This window comes from Lissotriton helveticus, chromosome 1_1 (genome assembly GCF_964261635.1).
Source record: "Lissotriton helveticus chromosome 1_1, aLisHel1.1, whole genome shotgun sequence".
Lineage (NCBI taxonomy): Eukaryota > Metazoa > Chordata > Amphibia > Caudata > Salamandridae > Lissotriton > Lissotriton helveticus.
The window spans coordinates 175,206,483-175,224,207 of NC_136057.1; positions in this window are offsets into that span (position 1 = coordinate 175,206,483).

Here is a 17,725-nt window from a genome sequence, read left to right on the forward strand (position 1 = left end):
TATCGCCCCCCTTGATAATATGCTCCTCAATTTCTTACACTATGGCACACTTTCTTAATCTAGTACATGGACATACAAACAGCCTTGAAAGTACCCCTCAGTCCTAAACCCTTTCTGTGTTTGATGCTTCCAACTGGGATATATATGTGTAACAATAGTTCCACAGAAAATAACAAAATATGAATTACATGAGCTATTCATGATCTATCAATAAGCAATAGTTTGCAAAAAGAAAATGAAAAGGAGCCAATCAGTAATAATAAGTAAAACATAGACCATACAACAATTTGCCCACTTGCTAGTTACACAAAATTGTGTGATATTTTTATAATACTCAAAAAGGTATGTTTGGTGCCGTTCTGTTTGCTAGGGCAGGTTTCGGCCTATTTTGTTACGGGGGCCAATATTGTAGGCCGCGGTGAAAAAAACGGCCCATAGGGTCCCAAAACCAGCCCCACCCTGGCGGGCCACCCGGAAAATGCCCAGTGCCCTCTACGGCCAGTCGCCCTGTTCAGACTGAAGTAACAAACAGCGCGTTGAGGCACTCTTGAAGGTACATGTCTTTCAATTATGTACTTAACTTGCTGATGCACTGCACCCAGGTACTAACATGCCCATCTTTCACCTGCCAGCCATGATGATGACAAGCACAGTTGAAAACACACTTACACCAACTAGCCTGTACTGTTCTGTGCACACACAAGCAAGGGCGCACCATGGTCAAGTCAAGTCAAGTCAAGTCATAAAATTTATATAGCGCACTACATACCCAGAGGGTTTCAAGGCGCTTAGGAGGGGGAGGAGGATTATTTGTCAAATATCCACGTTTTAAGCTGCTTTCTGAACGCTGGGTGATTCTGGGTGAGGCGAAGGTAAGCGGGGAGTGAGTTCCATGTTTTGGCAGCCAGGTATGAGAAGGATCTGCCTCCCATGGTGGTCTTGTTGATGCGAGGTACAGTGGCGAAGGCTTGGCTGGAAGAGCGAAGTTGGCGGGAGGGGGTGTAGAAGGACAGTCGAGAGTTGAGGCAATCTGGTCCGATGTCGTAGAGTGATTTGTGTGCGTGGGTAAGCAGACGGAAAGTAATCCTCTTATTGACGGGTAGCCAGTGGAGGTCTTTAAGGTGACCAGAGATGTGTTCGTTGCGTGGGATGTCTAATATGAGCCTGGCTGAGGCGTTTTGGATTCGTTGTAGTTTCTTCTGGAGTTTAGCGGTGGTACCTGCGTAGAGGGTGTTTCCGTAGTCCAGTCGGCTCGTGACTAGAGCGTGGGTGACCGTTTTCCTTGTTTCGGTGGGGAAACAAGGAAACAAGGTCCAGCTTCAGAAGGAGCCATCTGCCTGCTCAGTTACATCACTCCTTTCATCAAGGTGTGCACTAAACTGATGATGATGATAAAAACTATAGTGAATATGGAGGGCAGGGCACCACCTCCTGTGGACTCACCTTCACGCTCTAAGTGAGTGGCATGACTCCCTTAGACTTCAACAGGATCTCTCACCCCAAAACACTTTCCACACCTGCACAACATTTTCCATCGACATTGACTTAGCCACCGTCATCCGCTTATAAAAATCTCAATCTCACCTCCATGGAGACTGAAAAAGTTGGAAATCTGCCTTTTCTGCGTGGTCACCATGTATTTGGCACCGTTTACTGGACCCCCTAGTTTTGCTGGTGTGTGACCTATATGCACCTTAATCCTACTAACCAGTGGTAAAGGGCCAGCTCTCCCCCTTTAAACTAACCCTGCGCGTAGCAGGCATAGTGCCTCTACGCGTATTTCCACAGAGTTTGAAAAAAACTCAGCGGAAATATTCTCCGCTCCCCTGCCAAATTCTTTAAAAGTTCAAAAAGAAGCCACTTACCTCCGTGTCTGGCGCTCCCGTGCCTGGCTGCTCTGCTTCCTGTTCCTCGTGTCCTTCTGTAATTAAAAAAAACACTAGGTTGTACGTCTTGCACATGCGCACGTGCAAAAGACGTACAACGTAGTGTTTTTTTAATTACAGAAGGACGCAAGGAGCAGGAAGGAGAGTGGCCCGGCACAGGAGGCGGCAGACACACAGGTAAGTGTTTTTAACATTTTGTTTTAAAGAATTTTGGAGGGGGGAGAGAGTGGCTAACTCTGCTCGCCACAGAGGCGGAGTTTTGCCTACGTCCGTGTTCGCAACAAAGCGCGGGGTAGGCAAAACTCTGCAAACTCCACTGGCAGAGCGGAGATACCCGCCCAGGGTTAAATTTAACATGGTGGGATTGGCATATTCCTAATTGGCATATTTAACTTATGATGTACAAAATGCACCAAGGGACTCTAGGACCTGTAAGTTAAATGTCACTAGTGGACTACAGCACCTATTGAACCATCCACTACAGTGGCAGTGTGAAACATGGCTTCGGGCCAGCCAGAGAAGCCTGGCAGTAGCAGTGTAAACACTGCAATTTGACCTGTCATTATATCCCTTTTGAAAGGGTAAAAACGTCCCATTTATATATTAATAAGTCGTCCTTATGCAGGTCTTGTATTCTACAAGGCAGAGTGCATGGTATTTAAAAATAGGACATGTTGAAATCTAATACTAACATGTCTTTACAGTGGTTAGCCCCAAAAAGCTATTCTTCTCTGTGGCAGGCTTAGGTGTCCTATATAGGAAACCAGAGTACAGATTAAAAGCCTAATAAGGTATTTTCAGAATGGGAGTAGATGGAAAAGTAATTAGGTTAGTTATTCGAATTCCAATTCAAAGATGTAGTTTGATTTTTAATGAATATTAAGGAAAGGAAACTTTTAGAAAGCTACCTGTTCCACGCCTTGAGTTCCTAGAGGCTAATTTGCATTTTCTCTCAAACTTCTCCCAGACAAGGATTAGCATTTGAATAGGTGTGACAAAGGTGTGAAATGCACATGTGCAAACAATAGGCTGACCTGAATTTGAACCAGTGACTCAGCTGAACTGCACAGAATGTACAGAGTGGAGGTTGTGGGCCTCCTCTTTTACATTAGACGTTTTTTCTCTTAATGATGTTGTTTTAGTCTGTTGCTCATTGTTGTATTTTCCTTCTGTTTTTTATGGCCTGTTCGGCCAAAGAAAGAATTATTGATGAAAGAATTATTGATGATGACATTAGAGTGTCAGAACCCACCTGAGTGTCAAATCATTCTAAATGAGTTTGCTGGGTTTACATATAACACTTTGGGGCACACTTCAAAGTCAGAGAACATGATGCCAAGACAATTCTTGTGTATCCACTGTCTGGTTGCTGAATGGCCCTGCTTTGTCCCACCAGAAGTCTGTCTCCGGGTTTTACACATAACTCTGTGGGCACACTTGGAAGAATAGGAAGGCATCAACTACAGTGAATATGTAGTAATCGTGTGTATCCACTGTCTGGTTGCTAATGAACACTTTTTTGTTCTACCAGACTTCTGTCTCTGGATTTGTCTGTGGTTGCCACAAACTAGATTTTAGTGTTAGCTGTGGGAGGATACCTGGATTACCATAATAAAATCCCCACAGAAACAACCAGCCGTCAGAGCACAAGTTTAGTGCGACCGTGTGAACAATAGTGGGGTCAACGTGGTTTCAGGTGAATGGATGGTGAGATAAATGGATAGGCTGGTGGAGATTAGGTAATGCAAGTTTATAGGGTTAGGTTTACAAAGAGATGAGGTTGTGATCACTGAAATGAGGTATCAGCCAATGACAGAATAACAATAAGAAGGATTAAGGCAAGCATGAGACAGGAGGCTATACTCCGGAATGGAAGACATGCAGAGGATGGAAGGTAAGAAGAGGACCACTGAAGAAAGAAAGCAAAGAAATCAAGCCGAAGTACGGTAAATTTTTCATGCAGGTTTTTAGGAAAATTATGAGGGAAATATTTCTGAGATAGCACACAATCGGAGGATGTAAGCTATAGAAAGAAACAACATTATACATAGTGCAAAATGCCTCACCTACCAGATGAGAACTATTGGCTTTGTCAATGTTGGAGATCCAGCAACAAACAATAAGGTGATGGAATGCTTCAAAGAATCTCAGTCACTGGTGATCACTTGGGCCACATTCCATGCCATTGTTTTTCCACCAACTATGACCCTTTAACAGAGACCTGCCATGTGCATAGCAGCTGTTAGAATTCTAGAAGAAACAGTCCAATCAGCTCCCCCCTTCCAGAAGGGAACACATGCAACCCCAGAACAGATTTAACCTACCTAGGTCTCTGTAGTAAGGCACAGGATTCCGTGCCTGGGCATACTCGTCACAGTTAGGACATCTGCCGCAACAAACAAGGTGATGGAAGGAACAAGCCAATTGTCATCACTTAGATCGCAGTTCACCCCTTTGTTTTTTCCCCACTATGCAGCTCTACACAGGGCCTGCTGTACGCAATCAGGCTTGGTCCCGATCCAACAAGAAATGCCCAGCCCAAACTGCCAGGTCAGGGTCCCTCCAGACAGAGAATACACGCAACCCCAGAATATTTCCAACCTACTTACATAGATACCAGAGTGTGTCTGTGTGGTCAAGAGGGGCACGCCAGGTGTTTCCCCCTGACTAAGTGAGACTATTGTCTCTAAGAGGACTATCCATGGTAGTATCAACAATGGTTACAGTGGCGCCTTCCACTTGTACCCAGGAGGAAGATGTGAACTCCAAGGATCATAAGGCTGACCTCCTCTTCAAGCTACAGGAACACAACAAGCTGCAAGAAACCTTCCCTGCAATTGCTGCTCTGACCAGTGGCAACTGGACATCCACTGGAACCTGCTATTGGCCTTGGCCCTACCCCCTTTGAGTCTCTAAGGGCCTCCGCTGAGGCCCAGAAGGGCTTTAGATGTGTACTCTTGTGGTGGATGGGCACTTAAAGGCCTAAAGTCAGAAGTAAAATCTTTAACAAGAACAAACCCAGGGGCATATTATAAAGGGGCCGCAGTAATCATCGCAAATCGAGCTTAGAGTGTTTTGCATTATCGCCGTCTATCGCCAGTTCACATCGCCGTGTTGGCGGCGTATTTGCAACACTTTTTTGACAGGCGATATGAAACCCAGCGATAGATGGCGATACACATCAATATCGGCGGAATACAGCAAAATAAGAACAGCGCTAATGAGAATGTTGTAAATAGGGAAATGTGGACTTAACCGTGCAATCCACCTCCCATTTAACTTATAGCTAAGTCGGGATTTTTGCAGACGTAGGAATCCGGCAAAAACCACGGTTAACGCGGCTTTAATTATCGCTTCGCGTGTTTTGGGCCGGGTTGTAAATACCGCAGTGTTTCCTTAGCAACTTTTCGAGGGAACGCCTATTTTGCATCTGATTAGCGATGTATATCTCAAAGATGTGAAGCATCTCGTAAACTGCAGCTAACATGCGCTAATGCATGTTAGCACCGCCTTGATGATTGTGCGATGTGTAAATCGCTGCTATGTGCCGGGAAAGCGGCGAAATGGCCCTTGTTAATATGCCCCCTGGTTGGTGTATCTACCCCACTCTCCATCTCAGTCAGCCTTAAATTGTACCTAGGTTCTACACCGAACATTGAATATAATTGACACTTACTTCTTCTTGGCGCTATTGCTTCCGTAATATCTCTGGTTACCCATCTTAAACTGTTATCATTTTACTGTCATTTTGTTTATTAAAATGTACTCTATTTTTTCTAATTCGGTTTCAGATTTTTATTGTTTTGCATTTTGACTTTATGACTGTTTTGGTACTCTATAAATACTTTGCACATTTCACTAAGTTAACCCAGTCTGCTCTGACCTTTGAGCTCAGGTGGATTTAGTGACTTACTGACTTTGAGGGTCCTCCCTGACAAGGACTGTGCTTATTCCTTGAGATGGGTAGTCACCCGCCACAATTAATTCCGTTTTTTTACACTTTTACAAACTCTCCGAAAAGGCAATCAATTTCCTCAAATAACACAAGTATGTGCATAAAAAAGCGATGCGTCCTCCTGTATACAGAGAGGAACATGAAGTTAATAAATGCACATTATATCATGTTGCAGATCTAGTTGCATACATTAAACCACGAATTACCATTTATATTAAATTCAACACATTATTCTTGATAAAATGTGTTGATTCCTGCACAACTCAATGACCCTCATGTTTCTCATTTTCAAAATAAAGTTTCAGCTCCACCTGCAGGGTTTTGAAGGCACACCTTATTTATTAATCAATCAATCAAGTAGTACTTGTATAACGTGGCTAATCACCCGGGTGGTTCCAGGCGCAGTGCTGTAGGTATCAGTCGAAGAGCCAGGTCTTGAGTCCCTTTGTGAAGTGGTACAGCGTGTGTGGAGGGGGAGGGTGTACCAGGCTTTGGCAGCGAGGTGGGAGAAGGAGCGCCCTCCAGAGCTGGTGCGGCGGATGAGTGGTGTCTGAGCAAGGGTGAGGTGTGTGGGTTGGTGGTTTCTGTAGAGTTGGCAGAAGATCAGATGGTGGTTCATGTAGTCTTGTCCTTGGTTATGGAGGGGTTTTGTATGAGTGGGTCGGGAACTTGAACTGGAATCTCTTCTGGATGGGGAGCCAGTGGAGGTCTTTCAGGGGCTAGGTGATGAGTGTCCTCTTGGGCAGGTTAAGGATAAGTCTGGCTGCTGCGTTCTCGATTGTCTGGAACTCTGAGGAGGTGGTGGCATAGAGTGTGTTTCTGTAGTCGAGCCGACTGGTGATGAGAGCATGCATCACCCTTTTCTTGTGCTGATGGGGAGCCATCTGAAGATTTTGCAGAGGATGCGGAAAGTGTTGAAGCAGGCTGAGGAAGCGGCGTTTACCTGTCATTTCATGGAGAGTTCTTTATCCAGTATGATGCTGATGTTGTGTGTGTGGTCTTTCAGCATGGGGTTGGTCCGAGCTCCCCTGGCCACCAGGAGTGGTTCCAAAGGGCAGTGTGTCTGAAGAAGATCAGGGCATCCGTTTCGTCAGTGTAGAGTGTCAGAGAGTTGCCGTTCATCCATGTTGTGACATTCTTGATGCGGTTTGGAAGTTAGTCTTCATCAGGGTTTGTTGAAAGTGAGAGGATGAGCTGAGTGTCGTCGGTGTAGGAGATGATGTTAAGGTCGTGAGATTGGACGATGTCCACAAGAGGGGTCATTTAGATGTCATGGAGGGTAGGACTGATGTATGAGCCTTGGGGTACTCCACAGACCGTGTGTTTGGGTTATGAGGTGAAGGGAGGGAGGTGGACTCTCTGGGTGCGTCTTGTGAGGAATGAAGTCATCCATCTGAGTGCATCATCTGCAATTCCAGTCTGGGGTAGTCGATTGATGACAGTGTGGTGGGAGATGGTTTTGAAGGCTGTGGAGAGATCCAGGAGGATGAGGGGTCTGATTCTCCTGTGTTGGGTAGGACTTGGGTGTCGTCTGTTGCTGCGATTGGGGTATTCTCGGTGCTGTGGTTGGCTCTGAACCCTGATTAGTATGGGTCTAGCAGCTTGCTTCTTTCCAGATGATCAGTGAGTTGGAGGTTGATGGCCTTCTCCAGAACTTTATTGGGGATCGGGCAGAGAGAGATGGGCCGATAGTTCTGCAGCACTCGAGGGCTGCTTAAGGTTTCCTGAGAAGGGGGTCTAACCTCCACGTGCTTACAAGCATCGACAAAGGTGGCTGTAGTTATTGAGGCAGTGAGGATGGTGGCTGATCTTACTGTTTCTGAGGTTGAAGAGTTGGTGGGTGCTCCTGAGTGGATGGCGTTCATCTAGGCGGTAGCTGTTGGTGGGCTGAGTAGTTCCCATCAGTGAGCGTTTGGTTGGTGGTTGAGGTTGATGGGTTGCAGGAGGCATAGAAGGCGTAGGAGGGTATGGGATCGAAGTTTCTATACAGGGTTGCTATCTTGTTGTGGAGGTGGTTGGCGAGGGAGTCACAGAATTCCTGTGAGAGAGGGATGGAGTTTTCTGTGGCTGCCAGGCAAGTGAACTCTCTGATGATGTTGAAGAGTTCCTTGGTTTGGTTGGCACTGGGTTCAATCTGGCGTGTCAGGGTTTCATTTTTTGGCAGCTTTGAGCTGATGGTGGTAGTTATTGATGGCTGATTTGTAGGCAGCTTGGTCGAAGTCGTTCTTGCTGTTTCATCATCTTCTTTCCAGTTGTTTACACCTGCATTTTGTTGTGCTAAGCTCTGGTGTGCACAAGGTGGCTCGTTTGGTGGGTCTGTGCGATTTGGCTGGTTTGGTGGGGCAACTTAGTCTGGAGCTCTAGTGATCCAGGTGTTGAAATTCTCTACTGTCTGTCCAAGTCGATGGTGATGTTGAGCTGAGCGGTGTTGAGGGCGTCAGTCCATTGCTGCTGAGTTATTTGGGCCTAGCTGCAGTAGGGGGAGCTGTGTTGGTTGGGAATGGTGCATGGCAGACCAGTAAGGGTGATGTGTATGGTGGAGTGTTTCGTCCAGGGAAGTTCAGAGGTGTTTCTGTATCTGATTCTGTTGCTGGACATGAAGATGCGGTCTAGCGTGCGTCCTGCTCTGTGAGGGGCCGATGATAATTTACTTGAGGCCGATGTTGTCTAGTCTTTCCAGTAGGTTGGTGGTGTTAGTGTCGGTGGAGTCGTCCAGGTGGAAGTTGAGGTCTCCCAGTAGCATGTAGTGTTTTGGATTCTACAGCAATCGGGGTTGTAAATTCAGCGAAGGCGTCGCTGAGGCCAGTTGACCGTCCTGGTGGTCTGCATGCGAGGGTGCCTGATAAAATGTCCAAATCATCCAGTATTGTGAAGAGCAGGTTTATTCAGTACAACCATCAACAGGAAACCAGTTCAACTGAATCCTTATTCATTGGAATGCTACATCACAACCAGTGATGTCATGCACACCATGTTCCTTAAAGATACATCTAATCATAACACATCCCCCTCACATAGTAATTATTAAAACAAAACTATTCATCTAATCTTTTAGACGGCTGAGTGCCGATTGAGTGGAGAGCTCATCGGGAGGTAGGCGGACCAATCAGGGACATCTCGGCAAGCCGGAGGGCGGAGCAAGGAGCCCGCGCCTCCCGCTACCCCTTACTTAATGCAATGTGCTGGCCGAGGCGCAGCGGACGGGCGCAGCGGGCGCGACGATTGCGCGCCGAAGGTGCGCCTAAGGTAAGCCCGTCTGCGCCCGTCCGCGCCGGGACCGGGCCAAGGGACACGCCAGATGCCAAATTTGTTGCTGGGGTCACGGGTGCCCTTGTTTATAGTCGTGACTTCCTACATTCCCTAAACCCCGGGCCCCATACAGGTAAAAAATGGTGTAACCTGGGCTCAGAGGTGGTGTGGGAGTGTCTGGACTGTAATTTCAACATTCCTTCCCTAGTAACCTGTCCACCTGCTAATAACCAGAAAGTGCTAAATATTAGGGCTGCCCTTATTAACGCACGTTCTATGGTTAAGCACGCCGACAATATATATGAGCTTATCACTGACCACAATCTGGACATCCTGTTTGTCACAGAAACGTGGCTCAGGGAATCCTGTTCCCCGGTGGTTGAAATGGCGGTCCCACGCGGCTACCGCCTAACCAGGGTCGATCGTACCTCAGGTAGAGGCGGTGGCACCGCAGTGGTGTTCAGGGAATCATGGGCATTTACCTGCGATAAATCCATTATCGTGTTGGATGGAGAAGCCTTGGACTTCTCCTTCACTCTGACTCCTCACTTTACGCTAGGGGGAACCTTGATCTACAGACCGCCGGGGCCGATCAACGCCTTTCTCAGTACTTTAGGAGAAACACTGGCGGATCGTGTGTTACGCTTTTCGAAATTTCTCCTTCTCGGGGACTTTAACATTCACATAGACTCTCCCAGTTCACAGGAGTCCTTGGCTCTGCAAGACTTTTTGGGGGTCACTCAGCTGACACAGTGGATTACTAAACCCACGCACTCTGGAGGGCACGTACTAGATCTGGTGTGTTCCAACTTTGCTCTAGATATTATAGACCCCCTGCCAGTTACATGGTCCGACCACGATTTGATTAACTTCTCCTGGACCATCGCCTTGCCATGTAGCCACCCCCCTTCTTCGTCAGGCCCCCTAGTGCGGAAAATCAGCATACCGGGGCTGGCGGAGGCCCTAGCGCACTCTCAGATGGCCTTTGCCAATGATTTAGAGGGGCAAGTCGACCTCTTTAATGCATGGATTAATCAGGGGATTAAGGCTATTTCGAAACCTTCATCCAAAAGCTCCAAGCGTGTACTGTCCTCTCAACCCTGGTACACGCCAGCCCTAAAAGAGCAAAAGAGGGCGTGCAAAAAGTTTGAGCAGCTATGGAGGGCTGCCTATTCCCCACAAGCCAAAGAGAACCTCCGCTCGGCCCAAAGGCAGTACTATGCTGCAGTCAAGGCGGCCAAAAGAGATTACTTTGCGTCTAGAATCACAAAGGCTGCTAATAATGACAAAGAAATCTTTGCCATCGTCCAAAGCTTCTTGTCGCCGCAGGCGGAGAAAAAAATTATCCCTGTATCTGCAGGATGGTGTGAGGAACTCTCCTCTTTCTTTATTAACAAGATCAAACTCATTGAAGAAGGCCTAGCTTCGTGTGACGCCTCCTCACGCCCTCCTATCAGCACATTCTGCCCCGCAGCAGGCAGGAGTCTTTCCCAATTTGATAGAGTTAACCAATCGGATATTTTGGTCCTCCTTAAATCTCTCAAATCTGGATCCCCCTCTGACCCCTGTCCGGCGAGAGTCTTAGCCGGTATATCCGACTGTGTTGGGTCAGAAGTTACAGCTATGGTTAATTGGTCGCTGCAGTCTGCAGCGGTGCCCAAGCAATGGAAGCAGGCCAAACTCCTGCCACTCCTAAAAAAACCATCAGCTGACCGTCGTATTGCAGCCAACTATCGGCCCATATCCCTGCTTCCGGCTCTTGCCAAAGTCTGCGAAAAGGTTGCATTTCGGCAGCTGAACGCCTTTGTGGAGGACTCTGGGGCTCTCCACCCGGCACAGTCAGGCTTTAGAGCCTCCTTTAGCACGGAAACAGCCCTTGTTGAGGTGGTAGAAGCCATCAGGGAATGTCTGGACAAGGGCGGCAGAGCATCTCTGATTTTATTGGACCTCTCTGCCGCCTTTGATACGGTTCCTCACCAACTCCTCCTGGCGCGCCTTAAATCTATTGGCATCACCGGGTCTGTGTGGGCCTGGCTGGAATCTTTCCTAGACTCCCGCTCTCAGCAAGTTTGGATACCCCCGTATTCCTCCTCAGCCAGAGAAGTTCAGACGGGGGTCCCACAGGGCTCAACTCTGAGCCCGCTCCTCTTTAACATCTATATGACCCCGCTGATCTTCCTGGCTGAAGAGCTGGGCGCCAAAATTATGGCCTACGCCGACGACACCCAGCTCCTGTTTACCTGGGACAACCCTATGGTGGAAACGGACGCGGCACAAAAATGCCTTGCTGCCGTGTTTACATGGTTGGCTCAGGCCAAACTAAAATGCAACGAGGGAAAATCCGAAATAATACTATATGGGAAATTCCCTCCCCGATTCACAGAATCAATATGGCCAACGGATTTCCCCTGCCCCCGGTCGGTGGGCGGCCCAGCAAAAAATCTCGGCATTTGGTTCGATGATGACTTGAGGTTCTCAGAGCATATAAAAAGACTCACGGGCATTTGCTTTGGGACCCTCAAGTCTCTAGGCAGATTTTTTTCTCTGCTCCCCCAACCAGCAAAGGAGACGGTCGCCCGAGCCCTCATACTGTCACGTCTGGATTATGCTAATGCTCTCTATCTGGGCTCCCCCTCATTTTTGGTAAATAAGTTGCAGCTTATCCAGAACGCGGCAGCGAGGCTCCTGTTGGGCATCCCCAAACGCTCCAGCATAAGATCTCAACTGGCTTCTCTCCATTGGCTACCGGTGGCCCAAAGAGTCCAGTTTAAGGCCCTGGTGTTAATTCATAGAGCCCTGCATGAGACTGGCCCTCCCTATCTAAAGGAAAGAGTGGCCTTCTATACTCCCAGTCGACCACTTAGGTCGGCCTCGCAGCGTCTGGTGACAATCCCTCATTTCCAACGAACCAGGCTGGGAGGCCAATCGTTCTCGGTGAGAGCAGCTTCTCTCTGGAACGCCCTCCCACTACAACTCCGCCATGTACAGGACCTAAGAAGTTTTAAAAAACATCTCAAAACCCACTTATTTAGCCAGGCCTACTAAAATGCTTATCTTTCGCCGTCTATGTAGTATTGCTCCGCGCCAGGATACTCATGAGTAGTTGTGCGCGCTACAAATGCCAATATAACATAACATAACATAACATAACATAACATAACATAACATAACAATACACAATAATTAAGACAAGTAAAACAATTAAAGAAAAATAAATATACACATCAATACAGAACATAGTCTTTGAATTTCTTAGGTAGTTTTTTGCATCTCTTATCTGAAATTTCTGTGTTTAAATTCAAATTTGGAGAAGCGACAGTGGAACCACTTCTGAGTTCTGTGAACTTGGTTAGATTTGGAGAAACAACTGTGGAACCACTGTTGAGTTCTGTGAACTTGGTTTACCTAGACATGTTCCAGGTACAACCATTATCTAAGGTCACAACACACTTCCTAATAGCAACAATGATGAAAGGACCACAGAAATTAGAGACACCTTTGTGACCCAGCTTAGGTTTTTTCACCAACACTCGATCACCTAAATTCCATTTCTTTACTTTGACAGCCATTCTTTCATCATACCTTTGTTTGTATTTGTTTTGATATTGAGACAACACATCTCTTCTGACCCGGTTCTCAAACACATTATCATCCCTATCCTTCACTGGAAGCCAAACAGGGTTAAGATTGGCTGGGGTGAATATAATGCTGTCTTCTGATGAGCAATTCCAAGATCTTTAAGAAAAACGTCCATCTCATTAGGAGTAAATTGTTCCCCGTTATCCGTGACCAAATACTTAGGAACGCCTTCTGACACAAACACATCTTTTAAAAATTCAATCACAACCCTAGAGTTAACCACACCCAAGCACTTCGAGACAACCCACTTAGAAGTGTAATCCACCAAAAGTAACACAACTTTTTCATGAGAAGACATCAATTCAAACGGACCTGCTATATCTAGACCAACTTTGGTCCAAACTGCAACAGGAACCTCAATAGGTGAAAGTGGAGAATGATTAGTGGTGCGAGATTTATCATTGACAGAACATAGATGACAATCTTTGACTACAGACTCTACCATACGGTCCATGCCAGGCCACCAATATTTTTCCCTGACTCGTGCCTTGGTAAGGCTTCTACCCAAGATCCTCTCGTGAGCCAGGTTGATAATCCTACTTCTCAAATCACATGGTGGAACTACCCTATCACCACTCATCAAGTTATCCTGCCAAAACGTAAAGTCATCTCTCACTGTCCAGTATGATTTCAAATCACAATCAAGATCTTTATAATCAGGCCAACCCCTGGAAATAACATTTTTGAGAGAAGAAAAAACATTGTCACTCTTGACGCACGACAACCACTCTTCCCTGGACACTGATGGCTCAACCACCCAATTCACACTTTCCACCATCTCTAAACCATGCTCAGCTTCAATGGATAAGTGCGATAAGCAATCTGCAGGTTTGTTATTCTGACCTTGAATATATTGCGCATAAAAATTGAATTCCTGCAAACCCTCACTCCATCTCTTTAATCTGGGAGTCATGTGAGCATTGTGATGACAAGAGAAAATTTGCACAAGTGGGCGATGATCTGACTTCACCACAAACGGAATCCCTCACAAATAAAATTTAAAATGATAGATCGCCTAAAACACAGCCAAAGCTTCCCTCTCAATACAAGAGTAATTTATCTCCGCCTCTCTAAGAGCTCTTGAAGCAAAAGCTACAACAATTTCTTCACTATTGACTACTTGAGAGAGAACAGCCCCAAGTCCCTTAAGGCTAGCATCAGTTGTCAAGATAGTTTTCAACTTCGAGCCAAAGTGACCTAGGGTTGGCATCTTTCCAATTTCCATTTTAATGATATTAAAAGCTTTCTCACAATCATTCGACCATATAAATTGCACACCCTTTTTTAAAAGAACTCTAATTGGCTCAACCACACTCGCAAAACCCTTAACAAACTTTGAGTAAAACTCTGCCATGCCCAAAAATGATTTAACCCGTTCTTTATCTTCTGGCGCAGGAGCTTTCACAATGCTATTTGCAAGTTCCATCTTTGGTTGTATGCCATTTCCTGAGATCACATGACCAAGATATGTAACCGACTCAAGACCAATCCTACATTTCTCTTTCTTTACAGTGAGACCACTTTCTCCCAATCTGCTCAACACAGCTCTCAGCATACTCTCATGCTCCAACTTATCTTTCCCATGAATCAAGATATCATCTTGGAAAAACATCACGTTTCGCAGCTTACCAAGGACCATCTTCATCACTCTCTGGAAGCAGACTGCCGCTGAGGCCAGTCCAAAAGGCATTCTTAGGAACCGATATGCCCCTTTAGGAGTAACAAAGGATCTTAAAGGCCTTGAGTCTATGTGGAGCACAATTTGGTGATACGCTTACGAAAGGTCCAGAACACTAAAAATGTTGGCACCTTTCAAAACACTGATGGATTCAGATATGTTTGGAAGTGGCTGGCGATCTACCCACATCCAGTCATTCAAACCGTGCAAGTCCACACACATTCTCACTGACTTTCCCCCATCCTTAGGTGCCAAAACCACCGGAGCCAACCACTCTGAGGATTCTATCCCCTCAATCACACCCAAATTCAATAATCTCTCAATCTCAAGTTTCAACGGTTCAAGCATCATGTTTGGGACTCTACGCACTTTGTGAACACGAGGTTTAGCTGATTTTTTAAGAATAATTCAATGTTTAAATCCTTTCAAGCAACCAAGTATATCTGAGAATACATTAGGATAATCTTCAAAATATCTGATGCAGTCAAACACAGTATCAACAGATTGGGAATGGGTGTCACCAACCAACTCCTCCATTAACAGCACTTGATTTCGAGGATCTTTAGCTCCCGGGTTAAGAACTATCCCTAAATCATGTTGGTGCCTACATCCAAGAAGATTGTCCCCCCTCACTGCTACATATACTTTCCCAGTCGTTCCCTTACCTTTGAACGCAATCTTTGCTACGACGTACCCAAGAATATCAATTTTTGACCCTTCATAACTTACAGGAGCAATGTCTGGAGGTAAGAGTGGTACATTTTCTAACCTCACAACCTCATCCCAGATTTTATTACCAATCAGTGTAAATGGAGATCCAGAATCTGCCATTAATTTAAAAACATTTCCACCCACACCAATATCACAGAAAAGCATACTGATTTGTCCTGCATCAATATTATCTTCACATTCTTTTAAATTTGACACCACAACAGTGTGAATGACTTCAGAAACTTCTTCTCCCACATTCTTTTTCCTAGATGATTTACAGACACGAGCATAATGTCCCTTGACACCACAATTATTACAAATGCTCTCCTTTGCATAACAATTTGAGTAATGTGAAAAACTTCCACATCTTTAACATTTTATTTTCTGTTGAGCAGATGGTCGTGGTGAGCGAGTATCACGTTCCCTGGTTGGAGGAGTATCTTTGCTAGTAGAAGAGCGAGCTAGACTGTCTGGAGCACTCTTTTGCCGGAGATGGTGCTACTGTGTACTTGTCTGCACTGTGAAATAATTGCAAATGGCATCCTGCACAGTGCCATTTGTGATAAAATAAGTATCTTTAAATGTTAAAGAGCATATAGAAGTTTCACAAACATGAAACTGAATAATTAGCAAGCAGTGAGAGAGGTGATGATTTTGAGATCCTCCCTAACCTAGGGAGAGTACCAAGCAGATGCCTTGAACACAAAAAGCACATCTTATTGAACGATTCAGTGGTGGTCCCATCCTCTTAGGACCACCCCAAGCACAGTTATTTGCAAAAAAACAGTTCCAACCTAAGGCCCTGCAAAGCATTATGGGATGAGATTAGCAGTGGGCAGTGAATATTATATAGTATCCAATATCAAAATAATTCTACAAAGAGCTGCATAGTCAAATGGAAAAGCATTGAAATTATTCTTATATCAAGATGCAGTTCCACTAGTCGTTACTTGATGTCCCTCACGAGTCAAATGCAAAGCCATTTGAAACCCTTTCATCAAGCATTTGCATTTGACTTGTGAGGGACATCTTGTAACGACTAGTTGAACTGCAGCTCTTTGTAGACTTACTTTATTATCGTTCAAGAAGATGTGCTTTTTGTTTTCAAGGCATCTGCTTGGTTCTCCCCCTAGGTTAGGGAGGATCCCAAAATCATCACCTCTCTCACTGCTTGCTAATTTTTCAGTATCACTTTTGTGAACGCACTATTGCCCAGGGTTACACATAAGCAACACTGAATTCTTCCTGGACTTTACACGAAGGTGTGGACTAGGGGACTTAGAGCAGACTTCTTAAAAATTTGTTTCCCACCCTTTGAAATTCTGTACAGTTTCTATACCCCCAAATATCGGATCCATAATTTGCAATGGTGATACACTTGGATTTGTATTTCTGTATCATTGCCTTCATTGATTTGGCACCCAACCTTTGGGCAAAATCGAGTACCGCACCTGAAGAGCGTGCCATGGCGATTTTCTTTGCCCTCCTCTGCGGGGCCCAGGAACACCTCTTGTCAAATAAAACGCCTAGGTACGGCAATGAAAAGACCTTGGTTATTTCAATTCCATCACAACTAAAAACATCTTAATTTTACTAGGCCTTACTCCCATGCTCAGGACATGCGACTTGGTAAAGTTTACATTTAGGTCCAAGGAACCCATAAAATCAGCAAAGGAGGATAACAAACGCTGGAGCCCCACCGCGGTACGTGCCAATAGGGCTGCATCGTCTGCCGAAAGTAATGCAGGGATCAAACGATTCTCCACACAAGAGATATCCCTGGCAGCACTACACAAGACCAAATCTAGATTACTAATGTAGAGGTTGAATAACAGAGGTGCCAGGATACAGCCCTTTCTGACTTCTCTGGTGATATAGATCTTCTGCGTTAAATTACCCATTTGGTCAAACCTTACTGCTGCCGATAAGTCCCTATGCAGATCAGACAGAAAGTACACAATGTTTTTATCCATATCCATTACTAACAACAGGTCCTAAAGCTTTGATCTATTTACTCGGCCAAACGCCGAGGATAAGTCCATAAACGCGAGGTGGAGGGTCCCTTTTTTAGCTACTGTGTATCTCCCTATTAATAAATATAGGTTAAGGCACTGATCCAGGGTGCTTCTGCCCTTCCTGAATCCATATTCGAAATTTGACAAAATACCACGTTCCTTGATCCAGCCGGATAACCTGTTGAGGACCACTCTCCCCATCACCTTAACCGTAGAATCAATCAGTGAAATGGGTCTGTAACACCCTGGGTCCCCTCGATCACCCTTTTTAAAAACTGGGACAATGGTTGATGCCGACCAAGATTTAGGCATTCCTGTTTCACATGCTGTATTTAAGACATTATCCAATAACTTAGCCCATTGAGAAATATCTGATTTAAAAAGGTCTACAGGAACCCCGTCAGGGCCAGGGGTTTATTGCTCGTCATTTGGGCTATGGCTACAGCCACTTCATGTTCAGAGAAGTTCAAACTGCATGCACCGGTTAAATACGGGGGCCCTGTATTTACCTGATCCTGCTGGCCCCTATAAATAAGTTTGAAATGATTAAACCATAATTCTTCTGGGATGTTACATGCAACAAATTTACTCT